A 15,290-nucleotide genomic window follows, 5' to 3' on the forward strand; every position below is an offset into this window, starting at 1 on the left:
GAATGAAGAAAAGCAATTACCAAATGCTTTTTTAAAATGCAATTTAAAAGGTGCATTTAAAAATGAATTATTAATGTGCTATTTTATTGTTATATATATATACATATATACGTAAATAATTACGTATTTAAACATGAATTAAATTAACACATTTAAATGTGTCTATTTATTTTCCATTTATAAATTGATTTATTTATCCACACTTTTATTTTCAAATTAATAGATCATTTATTTCTTTTGTTTTTGTTGATTTTTCTCCCCTTTTCTCCCCAATTTGGAATGCCCAATTCCCAATGCGCTCTAAGTCCTCGTGGTGGCGAAATGACTCGCCTCAATCCGGGTGGTGGAAGACGAATCTCAGTTGCCTACGTGTCTGAGACTGTCAATCCACGCATGTTATCAAGTGGCTTGTTGAGTGCGTGTTACCGTGGAGACATAGTGTGTGTGGAGGCTTCACGCTACTCTCCGTGGCATCCGTGCACAACTCACCACGCACCCCACCAAGAGCGAAAACCACATTATAGTGACCACGAGGAGATTACCCCGTGTGACTCTACCCTCCCTAGCAACTGGGCCAATTTGGTTGCTTAGGAGACCTGGCTGGAGTCACTCAGCAAAAAACAAAACAAAACAAAATAAAAAATATATAATAATCACACACATTAGCCACTACACCTCTCTCTCCACTGTCCCTCCCCGAGAACCCTCCAAAATTGCCCCATTTCCCCACAAACAAGTCTAAGTTCCCCAGTCTTCTGGATGACCCCTCCTCAAAAGTTGCCACCCTGCCCATCTCCGAGCACCACTCCTGAAATGGGGGCACTACAGCTGACTTCTATCCCCTTAAAACTATCTGTCTGGCGATCATAACGCTAGTTAGGACCCAATTTTTTATGCGCTTATTCTCTATATTGATGACCGCCCCATCGCCTAAAATACAGATTCAGGGGCAAAATACAATTTGAGTGCCAAATACCTCACACATAAAACTCTGAATCTTCAACCAAAATTCTTGGATCTTAAAACACCCCCAAAAGACATGGGTTGTGTCTCCATCTTCTGATTGACATCATCAGCAGGTGGATGTGTCTTTAAGACCAAGCCTATACAATCTAGAGGGGGTCCAATTGAATCTATGTAAAATATTGAACTGCATAAGGCAAACTCTTGCATCTCTAGATGCAGACTTGATGTTTTGTAGAATCCTAGCCCACACTCCCTCCTCCAATACCAAGTTTAAATCTTTCTCCCATACTCTCTTGATAGAAGTTAAAGCTCCGTCCCCCAGACTCTGAATTAGCAGGGAGTAATACACTGACGCCTCATGACCTTTTCCAAAAGCAGTAATCACCTCTCCCAGAGTATCTGCCGCTTTAGGGGGGTATAAACTACTCCCAAAAACAGTACAGAGCAGGTGGCGCAGCTGTAAATACTTATAGAACTGAGATCTGGGAATCCCAAAATATTGAACCAAATTTTCAAAGGATCTCAACACGCCACTCTCATATAGGTCACCGAGTGTAGTAACCCCCCTCACGATCCACTCTAACCAGCAAAAAGGGGACCTATTAATACAAAATTTGGGGTTCAGCCATATGCTCGAGGCAACATTTAAATAAATGTCCGAATTAAACACTCTGGACACTTTTGTCCATACCGAAAGCAAATGCGAGATAACGGGGTGTAACTTAACTTCTCCGGTTGGTTTGATAGAAAGTCTTTGCAATGGCAAAATAGGGGTAAGAACTTCCTGTTCAATACAAAACCAGGGAGGGGCTCTCTCAGGTGGAAGTGACCAATGAGCCAAATGTCTGAGACCGAATGCATAACAAAATCTTGGGTAGGCCTAGCCCACCTTTGTCAATCGGCCTGTGTAACTTATTGAAATGTAATCTGGGACGCTTACCATTCCAAATGAAGGACTTCACTATGCTATCAAATTGCTTGAAATAAGAGAGGGGGACATCTACAGGGAGAGACTGCAGCAGGTAGTTACACTTTGGAATACAATTCATTTTAATAACATTAACCTTCCCAATCATAGATAAATGTAATGAAGCCCACCTGCCCACATCGCTCGAAAACCTTTTATTAAGGGGTCAAAATTAACTCTAACTAAATCAGACAAATTTTCTGGGAATAAAATGCCCAAATACTTAATGCCCTGTTTGGGCCACTGGAAGGCGCCCGGCTGAAAAGCCATTTCTGGGCAGTATGCTGTCAGAGCCAAAGCTTCGGATTTAGACCAATTAACTCTGTATCCTGAGAACTTAGAAAAGGAATTAATAATTCTGTGGAGGCAAGGCATAGATCTAGTGGGGTCGGAGACGAATAACAAAATATCATCTGTGTAAAGCAAAAGCTTATGCGCCATACCTCCCGCCACCACCCCTGGAAAATCAACTTCCTTTCTTGTCACGGCTGCTAATGGTTCCAGTGCAAGACAGAACAATAATGGGGAAAGAGGGCAACCCTGCCGGGTGCCCCTATCCAGAGTAGAATAATCTGAAATTAATCCATTTGTTTGTACTGCCGCTACCGGGTGTCTATACAGTAACTTAATCCATCCAATAAAAGTATTCCCGAACCTGTATATTTCCAAAATCTTAAAAAGATAATCCCATTCTACCATATCAAACGCCTTTTCTGCATCAAGTGAGATGGCAGTGACTGGAGTCTGATCAGTCGCCACTGACCACATTATATTGATGAAATGCCTAATGTTATCAGAAGAGCTGCAGCCCCAAATAAACCCCACCTGATCTATATGTATAAGAAATGTCATAACTTTACTTAATCGGTTAGCCATAATTTTTGACAATACTTTAACATCTAGCTGGATCAGGGAAATTGGACAGTAACTCTTACACTCACTTGGATCTTTGTCTTTTTTAAGTATCAGACTGATCCAGGCTTGTGTCATGGTTGGCGGAAGCTTTCCATTCTTCAATGATTCCGTATAAAATTCTAGCAAAAGTGGAGCCAGTTCTGCAGCATAAGATCTAAAAGATTCAGCAGCAAAGCCAACTGGCCCTGAAGCCTTGCCTGTAGGCAAGGCCTTAATTACCTTGCCAAGCTCCTTCAAGGTTATCTCAGAATCAAGAGAATTTTTTTGCTCAGTCGTCAGTTTAGGGAGTTCTTTCTAATATCTTCATCAGTAGACAAAGATGTGGAACTACAAAGATCAAGATAGAATTCTTTAAAAGTATTATTAATATCAATGGCCGAGGTAAAAATTTCACCACCAGCAGATTTCACTGAGGGAATGGTAGAAAAAGACTCTGCTTTATATATCTCAAAGTATGACTGTCTTGCCTGAATAGCCAAAACTCCACCTTCCGCAACAAAATATATATATATATCTGTATTTCAATCAGCGCTTCAGCTCTGCCTCGGCACTTTTTTGGTAATTAACATTTTTTATTGATTTAAAGTAAAACACAACAGAGAGAAACAAAACATATACACACCGAATCAACTTTTAACTTTTAACCTTAATTAACATCCCTCCCCAAACACCAACCCCACCCTACCCCAAAGAACACCCCTGTGGTCACATAAAATAATACACACACACAAACAAAAAAAAAACAAAAAAACAAAAAATACAATATATAATAAACATGCATAATTAAACTAAACGTCTCCCTCCTCATCCCTTCCCCTAGAGTCCTCCAAAACTGCCAAATACCTAACCCACTTCCTGAAAAATAAGTCCTCTAGCCCCAGCCTTCCATCTATCATCTTCTCATAACCCGCCACCCTCCCCATCTCCGCACACCACTCCAGAAATGGTGGCGCTCTGTCTGACTTCCATCCCCTTAAAATAATTTGTCTACCAATCATCATGCCAGTCAGAACCCAATTTTTTATATTTGTCGCCCGAATTTATAACTTCCCCATCGCCCAAAATGCAAAGTCTGGGGCAAAGTAAAATTTGAGTGCCCAGAATGTCACGCAAATAATTCTGAATCTTTAACCAAAAATCTTGGATCTTAACGCATCCCCAAAAACATGGGTTGTGTCTCCAACTTCTGAATGACATCACCAGCAGGTGGGTGTGTCTTTAAGACCAAGCCTATATAATCTAGAGGGGGTCCAATAAAATCTTTGTAAAATCTTAAATTACATAAGGTGAACCCTTGCATCTCTAGATGCAGACTTGACATTTTCCAGAATCTTAGTCCACACTCCATCCTCCAATACCAAATTCAAATCTTTCTCCCATAAGTTCTTAATAGAAGTTAAAGCTCCATCCCCCATACTCTGAATTAACAGGGAGTAGAACACTGATGCCTCATGACCTTTTCCAAAAGCCGCAATCACCTCTCCCAAAGCATCTGCCTCCTTAGGGGGTGGTGTGCTACTCCTAAAAATAATACAAAGCAGGTGGTGCAATTGTAAATACCTATAAACTGAGGTCTGCGTATCCCAAAATGTTGGGCCAAGTTTTCAAATGATCTCAACACTCCATTTTCATATAGGTCACCGAGTGTAGCACAATCTCAACAATCCACTCTGGCCAGCAGAAAGGGGACTTGCCAATACATAATCTTGGGTTCTGCCATATGCTCGAGGCAACATTTAAATAAGTGTCCAATTTAAACAATCTGGACACTTTAGTCCATACTGAGTGTAAATGCGAAATAAATAACGGGATGTAACTTAACTTTTCCAATTAGTTTGATAGAGATGCTTTGTAATGGCAAAATAGGAGCAAGAACTGCCTGTTCAATAACAAACCAGGGAGGGGCTCTCTCAGGTGGAAGTTACCAATGAGCCAAATGTCTGAGACTGAATGCATAGTAATAATACAAAATCTTGGGTAGGCCTAGCCCTCCTTTGTCAATCGGCCTATGTAACTTATTAAAATGCAATCTGGGACGTTTACCATTCCAAATGAAGGACTTCGCTATGCTATCAAATTTGCTGGGAATAAAATCCCCAAATACTTAATACCCTGTTTGGGCCATCGGAAGACGCCCGGCTGGAAAGCTGTTACTGGACAGTACGCTGTCAGAGCCAAAGCTTCGGATTTAGACCAATTAACTTTGTATCCTGAGAACTTGGAAAAGGAATTAATAATTCTGTGGAGGCAAGGCATAGATCTAGTAGGTTCAGAGACAAATAATAAAATATAATCTGCATAAAGCAGAAGCATATGCGCCACACCTCCCGCCACCACCCCTGGAAAATCATCCTCCCCCTTATCGCGACTGCTAATGATTCCAGGGCAAGACAGAACAATAAAGGGGAAAGAGGGCAACCCTGCCAAGTGCCCCTATCCAGAGTAAAATAATCTGAAATTAATCCATTTGTTTGTACCGCTGCTACAGTGTGTCTAAAAATAAAATAAAGTATAAAGTAACTTAATTCAACCAATAAATGAACTCCCGAACCCATACCTTTGTTGCTCTAGGGGGTTTACACACTTTCGCTTCACTGTGATCAAGGACTGCGTCCATCAAAATATTAAAGTCTCCTCCCAATATTATATCATGTGGGGTGCCAGCGGTTTGCAACATCCCTTCAAGATCTATAAAAAAGCCCTGATCATCAGCGGTAGGTGCGTAAATATTAGCCAAAATCAACCTTTGCCCTTCAATTTCAGCTAAAACAATAATGACTCTCTCTAATTTATCTTTAGTCTGTTTGAGACATTTGAATTGTAGATGTTTATTAATCAATATAATGACTCCCTTGCTCTTACTTGAGCCAGCACTAAAAAAAACATGTCCACCCCATATCTTCCCAAATTTTTCAGCTTCCTGTGGGGAGAGATGTGTTTCTTGAAGAAACACTATATCATATTTCTTACGTTTAAGAAAAGTAATAACCTTCCTTCTTTTTATGGGGTGCCCCAAACCATTTACATTCCATGTGGAGAGAGATAGTATACTCATATTAACATATGACATTTTGATATAGTAGAAAAAAATTAATTGTGTGTCAAAAGCAAAATTATACAGACCACATTCCCCATTAGTGAAACAATCAAACCCTGAAATTCCCCCCCAACAAAACAAACAGAAAAAGAAAAACGTGCGCATTAACCCCGCGCACAAACGCGCCAACCAGTGACAATCCCTCTAAACTCAAAAGGTCCATGAACACCCACGAGCCCCCATGACAACTTTGCCATCGGATTGCTCAATTTTGCCTCACAAATTTGTGAGGCAAAATTACATAACAGAAAATACTTTGTAAAACAAACCCCAGCCAATAGGAAGAATGAACACAAAGAACATGTAGATTCATTCACAGAACTATCTCAAAGGTGTGATCTTCCACAAAACAAATTCCAGCTGATATAAAACCATTCAGATATGTTCAGTGAGCCGGCTGTTATGAGTTCAACGGATGACGTAATCATTCCAATGTCCCATAAAAATACTCAACAAAACAAACTCCAGCCAGCAGGAGGAATAAGCACAAAGAACTAACAGATTGATCCACAGCTGTTCCAAAGGAGTGTTATTCAATAGAACAAGCTCCAGCCGCTAGGCGGAACCAATACAAAAAGAAACAAAACCGGCATCCCGGTTCCCCGGATGGTCGAGTCAATTCACTCGGAGGCCGCATAAAAGTATATACCATGACTTACACAATCCGTCAACTTTATAAAAGACATCTTTTGTGTGAGCATGTAGATATTTTGCGGTCATCTGTAGTGTCAACTCCCAAACTGGCCGGAACTTTAATGCAAAAGTAATCTTTTGTCAATGCAAAAGTTTCTTTAAGGAAAAGTGTTATTCACAAAACAAGCTCCAGCCGCTCGGCGGAGCCAACGCAAAAAGAAAAAAGAAACCAAAATGACGCCCAGCTTCCACAAAAGCCAGAGTAAGTACAGCGAGTCAACCCACTCACATGAGAAACACCCAATAGTTTACTCACCCATTGATTCATTAAAAGACATTGCCTGATTGGGACATGTAAATACTTTGCGACTGTCCTTCATTTCTATTCTCAGTTTGGCCGGAAACATCAGAGCAAAAGTGATCTTTCGCTGATGTAAGAGTTCTTACATTCCTTGAACCGATCGCTTTTCTCTCTTGTCGAACTCGCAAAGTCCGGGAGCAAGAAAATATTATGGTTCTTCCAAGAAAGCTTCCCTTTGCTCCTCGCCTGGCGCAACACAAGATCATTATCGGATGATCTCAGAAATCTGGCCAGAATCAATCAGGGCCTATCTCCCTCAGCAAATCTCTGAGCTGGGACTCTGTGAGCTCGCTTGATTTCCAGCTTGTGGCCTGTTATGTCGAGCAGTCTCGGGAAAAACTCGTCTAGGAATTTCACCATATCTCTGCCCTCCTCATGCTCAGGAATTCCAACAATTCGAACGTTATTCCTGCGGCTTCTATTCTCAAGATCTTCAAGCTTTTCAAGGAGATGTTCCAAATCAACTTTGGTCGCGGGCAGATTAGCAGTTAATTCCCTCTCCGAAGATTCCAAAAAATCGATTCGTGTCTCTCAACATCAGTCACTCTTGTAACTAGCTCAGAGAATTTTATTTCCATCGCTGTAATCAATCGACGCATTACAGCGAGATCCTCCAAGTCAGAAAAAGTATCTTCGTCAACATCACTGACATGTTGGACAACTGACGCTGGATCTCCTCTCCCGCCGCGCCATCCAAATCGAGTCCCCGGTCTGTAGGCCTGCGGGCCTTTCATCCTGAACACGTAAGTGTCTTTTAATGTCTCCAGAGCCCGAGGATTTTGACTTCTTTGCCATGTTTTGCGTCAAAGAGCAAATGTGTAACTGGGTGTATCAAATTTCACCAGATTATAACATGAAAATAATTAAAAATTTAGCAAAGTGTTCAGAGCTTGTCGCTCACATGTCTGCTTCTTGCATGATGTCACGTGACCCCTGCCTCAGCACTTTTAAAATTACCTTCCAACTCCAAAAGTTCTCGTGCTTTGGATTTTCTGATGAATGAGGCATACTGTATAATCTGACCCCTAAGAACTGCTTTAAGTGCCTCCCAAGCCATGCCCACAGAGGATACTGAGGACCAGTTGGTCTCCATATAAACATTGATTTCAGCCTTTAACATTTGTTGGAATTCAGGATTTTGCAAAAGGGATACATTAAAGTGCCAACTATATGATTTGTTTTTCTCTGTATGTGGCAAACCCCTAAACTCACCAGGGCATGATCTGAGACTAAGATGTTTCCAATTGAGCAATCCACAACAGATGAAATGAGGGACTTATATATATATATATATATAAATCTATTCTAGAATAAATCTTATGGACTGATGAAAAAATGTATAGTCCCTACCAGATGGGTTCAGAAGTCTCCACATATCAGTAAGACCAAGATTTTTACACATAGTGAAGCATCAGTGTTGCTCTAGGGGGCTTACACACTATGATCAAGGACTGATTCCATCAAAAGATTAAAGTCTTCTCCCAATATTATATCATGAGTGTTGCCAGTGGCTTGCAACATCCCTTCAAGATCTACAAAAAAGCCCTGATCATCAGCGTTAGGTGCATAAATATTAGCCAAAATCAACCTTTGCCCCTGAATTTCTGCTAAAACAATAATCACTCTTCCTAATTTATCTTTAATCTGTTTGAGACATTTGAATTGTAGATGTTTACTTATCAATGTAATGACTCCTCTGCTCTTAATTGAGCCAGCACTAAAGAAAACATGTCCACCCCACATCTTCAGCTTCCTGCGGGGAAAGATGCGTTTCTTGAAGAAACACTATATCATATTTCTTACATTTAAGAAAAGAAATAACCTTTTTATGGGGTGCCCCAACCCATTCACATTCCATGTGGAGAGATACAGTCCATTCGTACTAACATTTGACATTTTGGCATTGTAGCACTTCTCAGTGGAAGGAGGAGGCGAGAAGCAGTTTTCCTGGTTCAGGTAAGCATTTTTATTTTCCTCTCTGTAGCACATACACACTCTCAAGGCTTTTACGTTGTTCGAAAACACAATCTAAAAAAATCCACAAACTAGTTCACAAAATAAACTCTCAAAATAATAATTCTTGGCTTCACAGTCCTTACCCAGGCTCTCCCTCTCGTCTAACTGCTGTGTGGCTCTATTTATGCTGCTCTCCCCGTGCTCACTGAAATTAGAGACAGGTGTTAGACATAATTTAACTCAGGTGTAAGCGCCCTTACCACTTTCTCTCTCTCCGGAGAGATGCTTGACCACGCCCCCGCTGCCACAGACATATTAGAAAAAATAGATTGTGTGTCAAAAACAAAATTATAAAGACCACATACCAACATTAGTGCAACAATAAAACCCAGAACTTCAAAAAAAAAACAAAAAAAAAACTTGCGCATTAACCCCACGCATGACAGCACTAACCGGCATCCATCCCTATAAATTCAAACAGTCCATTTACGCCTACGAGAGTCCCGGCGACAACTTTGCCATCAAGTCCGGTGCGTCTATACAAATTTACAGAATTACGCAACAGAAAATAATCTATAAAACAAATTCCAGCCAATAGGCGGAATAAGCACAAACAACTTGTAGATTCATCCACAAACTGTCCCGAAGGATTGTTACTCCACAAAACAAATTCCAGCCGCTAGGCGGAAACCAACACAAAATAAAACAAAATAGGCGCTCAGTTTCCTCGGACGGTCAAGAGAATGTTCAGTGAGTCAGGCCCACTCGGCTGTTACACGAGTGCAACAAATGCCCTAATCACTCCAATGTTTGCAAGAAATATTCCACAAAACAAACTCCATCCAATAGGGGGTATAAGCACAAGAATGTGCAGATTCATCCACAAAACTGTCCCAAAGAAGTGTTATTCCACTTATAAACAAACTCCAGCCACTAGGCAGAACCAACACAAAGAGAATAGCAATATTATTGCATAGCCTACATTTAAAATTACATTTGGGGCTACAGTCAAAACATTCTGGGCTGAAGCACCGGAAAAATAACCTGGCGATGCCGATGGGTGAGAACACAATAACTGAATTTTCAGTTTTGGGCGAACTATCTCTTTAATGTTGATTTCATGGGGTCTTAAAATACAAGCATCAATGTCTTCCTCAAGGGGGCGCTCGATAGATGAAAAGGCCTAATCCTCCATTGGTCCGCATTCACATGCCTAAAATCTGACACCCTATTTGACTCACTGGAAACATGTGTAAACTAAAAATATTTATATTTAAATCTATTCTAGTCAATAAATCTGATCCGTCCCTGCAATCTTCAGTTCAGATTTACAGGGACAGTGCCTGGGCAAGTATTTAAAAAGACATATTAAAAAGCTTTAAAACTGGGACGAGAATATACCTGATGAATAAATATAAAGAATATATTACTATAAATAATTAAAATAGGACAGATAATATTAAGACGCATTGTACCTGACAACTTATAACCTTTGTAAAGTGTACCTAGAGCCTTCATTTAAAAAAAGCTAATCTCTGTCTCCCTCCAGTTTCACGATAATTGCGATTCTACACTCTTCAATTGTTCAAATACTGGCTTACTACACTGTCGTATTTGTTTCCATTTACAGCGCAGTACGCACTTTTAGTACGTAACAGTAGCATGTGAATGGGACTTCACCCTTTGTGTCTTTCCGGTTTGAGGCGATTCCATCTGAGCAGTTGATTGGTTTGTTCAGACTGTCAATCATTGTTAAACGTCAGTCCATTGATCAACTCTGCCTTGATTCGGCGTCACTCAGTTTTTGTGAACCCGCCCTCTGCTCTGCGGCTTCAGGAGTGCAAAAATCTCAAATACCAAATCTTTTTACACAAGTAAGAAATATTGTGTTTTTTTTGCGTCAAGATTATTAAATACATATAGTATTTTTACATATATTCTGATAAGATTCAAGCAATTCACAGGTAATGGAGTTTAAATAAGATGATTGTAGTGGTGGGTTAGCAGCACGTTTGGCTAACTGGCTCATCTATCTGTGTCATATTATTGTGATTTGTTATTATTCTGATGAATTACTGTGATGTTCACGGTGGTTTTATTTGCTTCTACTGTGGAATCTGTTCCGTGTGTGTTAATACTAAAAGCATGATCTGGTACTGCTGTGGTCGTATAGCTTTGTGGTAGTTAAAGATGTGCCCTGTTGCAGTCAAGTCTTAACCTTAAAAAATGTATATGCATTATAACAAAGGGTTTTCTTGCATGGGTTTGTTGCAACTGTCTCCGCGGCTGAAGGTACAATCCTTGTGTCCTTGATCAAGACACTTAGGCCCCGTTTACACCTTGCATTAACACGCGTTTCATATCCGGATAGGATCTGGACATTCTTTAACTGCATTGCATTTACACCTTGTAGTCAAAGCTAAATTTCAGATTGCCAAAGCAATAGTAACTATATTTATCTCGCGTTCGGCGCTTTGTACAGTGGCAAGAAAAAGTATATGAACCCTTAATAATTACCTGCATTTGTGTATAAATTTGTCTTAAAGTCTGGTTTTATCTTCATCTAAGTTACAATAATAAACACAATCTGCTTTATAACACACAAATAATTGTATTGCTCTTGTACATATTGAATACAACATTCAAACATTCACAGTGTAGGTTGGAAAAAGTATGTGAACCCCTAGGCCAATGAAGTCAGCAAAAGCTAAGTAGAGTCAGGTTTTGGCAATTCTGGCATCCAATTAATGTAACAATATTGGAGGTGTGGGTTTGAGCTACTTGGGTTTAAAAGCACTCAAACATTTTTGAGTTTGCTATTCACAGTGGCTGCCCAGCCAAGTTGACTCAAAGGGCACACCGCAGAATGCTCAAAGAAGTTAAAAAAGAACCCTTGAGTGACAGCCAAAGACTTGAAAGAATCATTGGAACTGGTTAACATCTGTTCCAAGTCTACTATATGAAAAACATTAAACCGGCATAGTGTCCATGGCAGGACACCACGAAGGAAGCTGCTTGTTTCCAACAGAAACATTGCTGCGTGCCTGAAGTTTGCCAAATACCACCTTGACACTCTACAGCGATATTGGGAAAATGTTTTGTGGACTGATGAAACTAAGGTTGAATTGTTTGGGAAGAACCTGCAGCACTATGTATTGCATAAAAAGGGCACTGCATCCCAACATAAGCACATCATCCCAACGGTGAAGTAAGGTGGAGGGAGCATCATAATTCGGGGGTGCTTCGGGGCCTGAACTGCTTCCCAAGCAGGGACTAAAAACAATTCAAGGAACGAAAACCGAAAACGAACGAACTTTTTAGCTAAACGTAACCGAAAACCAGAAACAAAGTGATTTTTAATTGTTCCGAAGTGAAAGCGTTATTTTAAAATGTTGGTAACTGGTTATAAATGGATAATTTTGTGCAGATAATTTTTTTTAATAACACCAAAGGGTTTATCGCAGTGCATTTTTGGAACTACACCACTTCATGTTGGCCGAAAAAATTAAACGTGCTTGAGGAAACTGCTGCATCACACACTTCTTTGCCTAATTACCCGTTGTGGATGTAGCATTCTGTGAATGAAGACCTTTTTATTTTAATTACTACATATACTGTACATGCACAGCTAATCCAGGTACAAGGAAAACATTATTAGAGGTAAATAGTACTTTTCTCAGCTGTTTCCAAGTCTTCACTGAATTATTGTTAGATATGATGCATTAATACAGATTTGATACTGCTGGGTTTCGACTCTGAAGCTGATCTGTAAATAAAATTATACTTAACAGTTAATTAACTGCTTGTTATGAGTTCTATGCCGATAAATCTACCACAAAGAGTGTTTTTCCAGACCATGTTGCTTGTTTCTCTTGCGAGATCTGGCAACACTGCAATTGGTATTTCACCCACCCCTTAGTGCAGGGTACTGCACAAATCACAATAAAGTGATTTGATTTGATTTGACTGCCATTTTTAAAAGAACATTATTAACTGTTCTTTTATTTTGTTCTAACTAGGGATGTACATTTTCTGACATTTTCATAATCGATCGTCATGGAAAGTAACGATCGATTAATCGTTAACGTTAATATCGCAAAACGCTCGTGGAGAACTCCAAATAATATGTGCATGGAGCCTATTGATTACATTTAAATTATTACACTTAAGAAATGCAAGTATTGGCATTTTACTCTTAAAATATTCTTAGTTCAGTGTATTATAATAGAGTTAGGCAATATTTTGTACAAATTTGTGGGGTAACCCCATTAACCCCATTAAGTGAGATTGCAGCGACCGGAGATTGTTAATTCACCACTGACCACATGATATTGATGAGACACCTGATGTTATCAGAAGAGCTGCGGCCCCGAATAAACCCCACCTGATCTATATGTATAAGAGATGTCATAACTTAATCGGTTTGCCAACATTTTTGACAATATTTTTACATCTAGTTGGATCAGGGAGATTGGACGGTAACTTTTACACTCGCTTGGATCTTTGTCCTTTTTAAGAATCAGACTGAACCGGGCTTGTGTCATGGTTGGAGGAAGTTTTCCCTTTAATGATTCAGTATAAACTTCTAACAAAAGTGGAGCCAGTTCTGTAGCATAGGATCTAAAAAATTCTGCGGCAAAACCATCTGGCCCCGGAGCCTTGCCAGTAGATAGGGACTTAATTACCTTGTCAAGCTCCTCCAAGGTTATCTCAGAATCAAGAGCGTTTATTTGCTCAATCTCAGTTTAGGAAGATCTAATGGTTCCACAAAGTTTCTAATATCTAATGTAAGTAGACGAAGATGTGGAAGGCACTTTAAAGGCATTATTTATTTATTTATTTTTTTCCCCTTTTTCACCCAATTTGGAATGCCCAATTCCCAGTGCGCTTTTAAGTCCTCGTGGTCGCGTAGTGATTCGCCTCAATCCGGGTGGCGGAGGATGAATCCCAGTTGCCTCCGCGTCTGAGACCATCAGCCTGCGCATCTTATCACGTGGCTTGTTGAGCGTGTTGCCACGGAGACATAGCGAGTGTGGAGGCTTCACGCCATCCACCGCGGCATCCACGCTCAACTCCCCAAGCGCCCCACCGACAACGAACCACATTATAGCGACCATGAGGAGGTTACCCCATGTGACTCTACCCTCCCTAGCAACCGGGCCAATTTGGTTGCTTAGGAGACCTGGATGGAGTCACTCAGCATGCCCTGGGTTTGGAACTAGCGAACTCCAGGTGTGGTAGTCTAGTCCAGGGGTGGTAGTCTTTTACCACTGAGCTACCCAGGCTCCCACTTTAAAGGCATTATTAATATCAATGGCTGAGGTAAAAATTTCACCACCAGCAGATTTCACTGAGGGAATGGTAGAAAAAGACTCTCTCTGCTTTTTATATCTAGCCAAAAGCTTCCCTGCTTTGTTCCCTGACTCAAAGTATGACTGTCTTGCCCTGAATAACCAAAACTCTTTCTGCGACAAAATAGTATTATATCTATATTTCAATTGGGTCAATTCTCTGAGGCCATCAGATAACATATGGCGCTTCAGCTCTGCCTCTGCACTTTTAATATTTCCTTCCAACTAAATGAGTTCTCGTGCTTTGGATTTTCTGATGAATGAGGCATACTGTATGATCCGACCCCTAAGAACTGAGCCACGCCCACAGAGGATACCGAGGACCAGTTGGTCTCCATATAAACATTGATTTCAGTCTTTAACATTTGTTGGAAATCAGGATTTTGCAAAAGGGATACATTAAGGCGCCAACTATATGATTTATTTTTCTCTGTATGTGGCAACATCTCTAAACTCACCAGAGCGTGATCCGAGACTAAGATATTTCCAATTGAGCAATCAATAACAGATGAAATGAGGGATTTGGATATAAAAAAAAAATGAATAAATCTTATGGACTGATGAAAAAAAAAAAATTATAGTTTCTACCAGATGGGTTCAAAAGTCTCCAAAGATCTGTAAGACCAAGATTTTTACACATCCTGTGAAATGTTGCTCTAGGGGGCTTACACACTTTTGCTTCACTATGAACAAGGACTGAGTCCATCAAAAGATTAAAGTGTCCTCCCAAATGAGGGCTGCCAGCGGCTTGCAACATCCCTTCAAGATCTATAAAAAAAGCCCTGATCATCAGTGTTAGGTGCGTAAATATTAGTCAGAATCAGACTTTGCCCCTGAATTTCTGCTAAAACAATAATGACTCTTCCTAATTTATCATTAACTGTTTGAGAAATTTGAATTGTAAATGTTTATTTACCAAAATAATGACTCCCTTGCTCTTACTTAAGCCAACACTAAAGAAAACATGTCCACCCCATATCTTCCCAAATTTTTCAGCTTCCTGCGGGGAAAGATGTGTTTCTTGAAGAAACACTATATCATATT

At 40.2% G+C, this 15,290-nt stretch overlaps 1 protein-coding gene across 2 annotated transcripts in view; it reads left to right on the forward strand.

The window, feature by feature from the left end:
• The first annotated feature begins 10,682 nt into the window (after positions 1–10,682).
• Positions 10,683–15,290, forward strand: part of mtor (mechanistic target of rapamycin kinase) — a 317,851-nt gene continuing 313,243 nt past the window's right edge. The window contains exon 1 of one of the 2 annotated variants that reach the window (XM_051670135.1): positions 10,683–10,769. The gene's annotated coding sequence lies outside the window, so the exon portion shown is untranslated. Of the gene's footprint in view, positions 10,860–15,290 lie in introns of both variants that reach the window. The other variant, XM_051670136.1, reaches the window with a different exon arrangement.

Source organism: Myxocyprinus asiaticus, chromosome 33 (assembly GCF_019703515.2).
Source record: "Myxocyprinus asiaticus isolate MX2 ecotype Aquarium Trade chromosome 33, UBuf_Myxa_2, whole genome shotgun sequence".
NCBI classification, from domain to species: Eukaryota; Metazoa; Chordata; class Actinopteri; order Cypriniformes; family Catostomidae; genus Myxocyprinus; species Myxocyprinus asiaticus.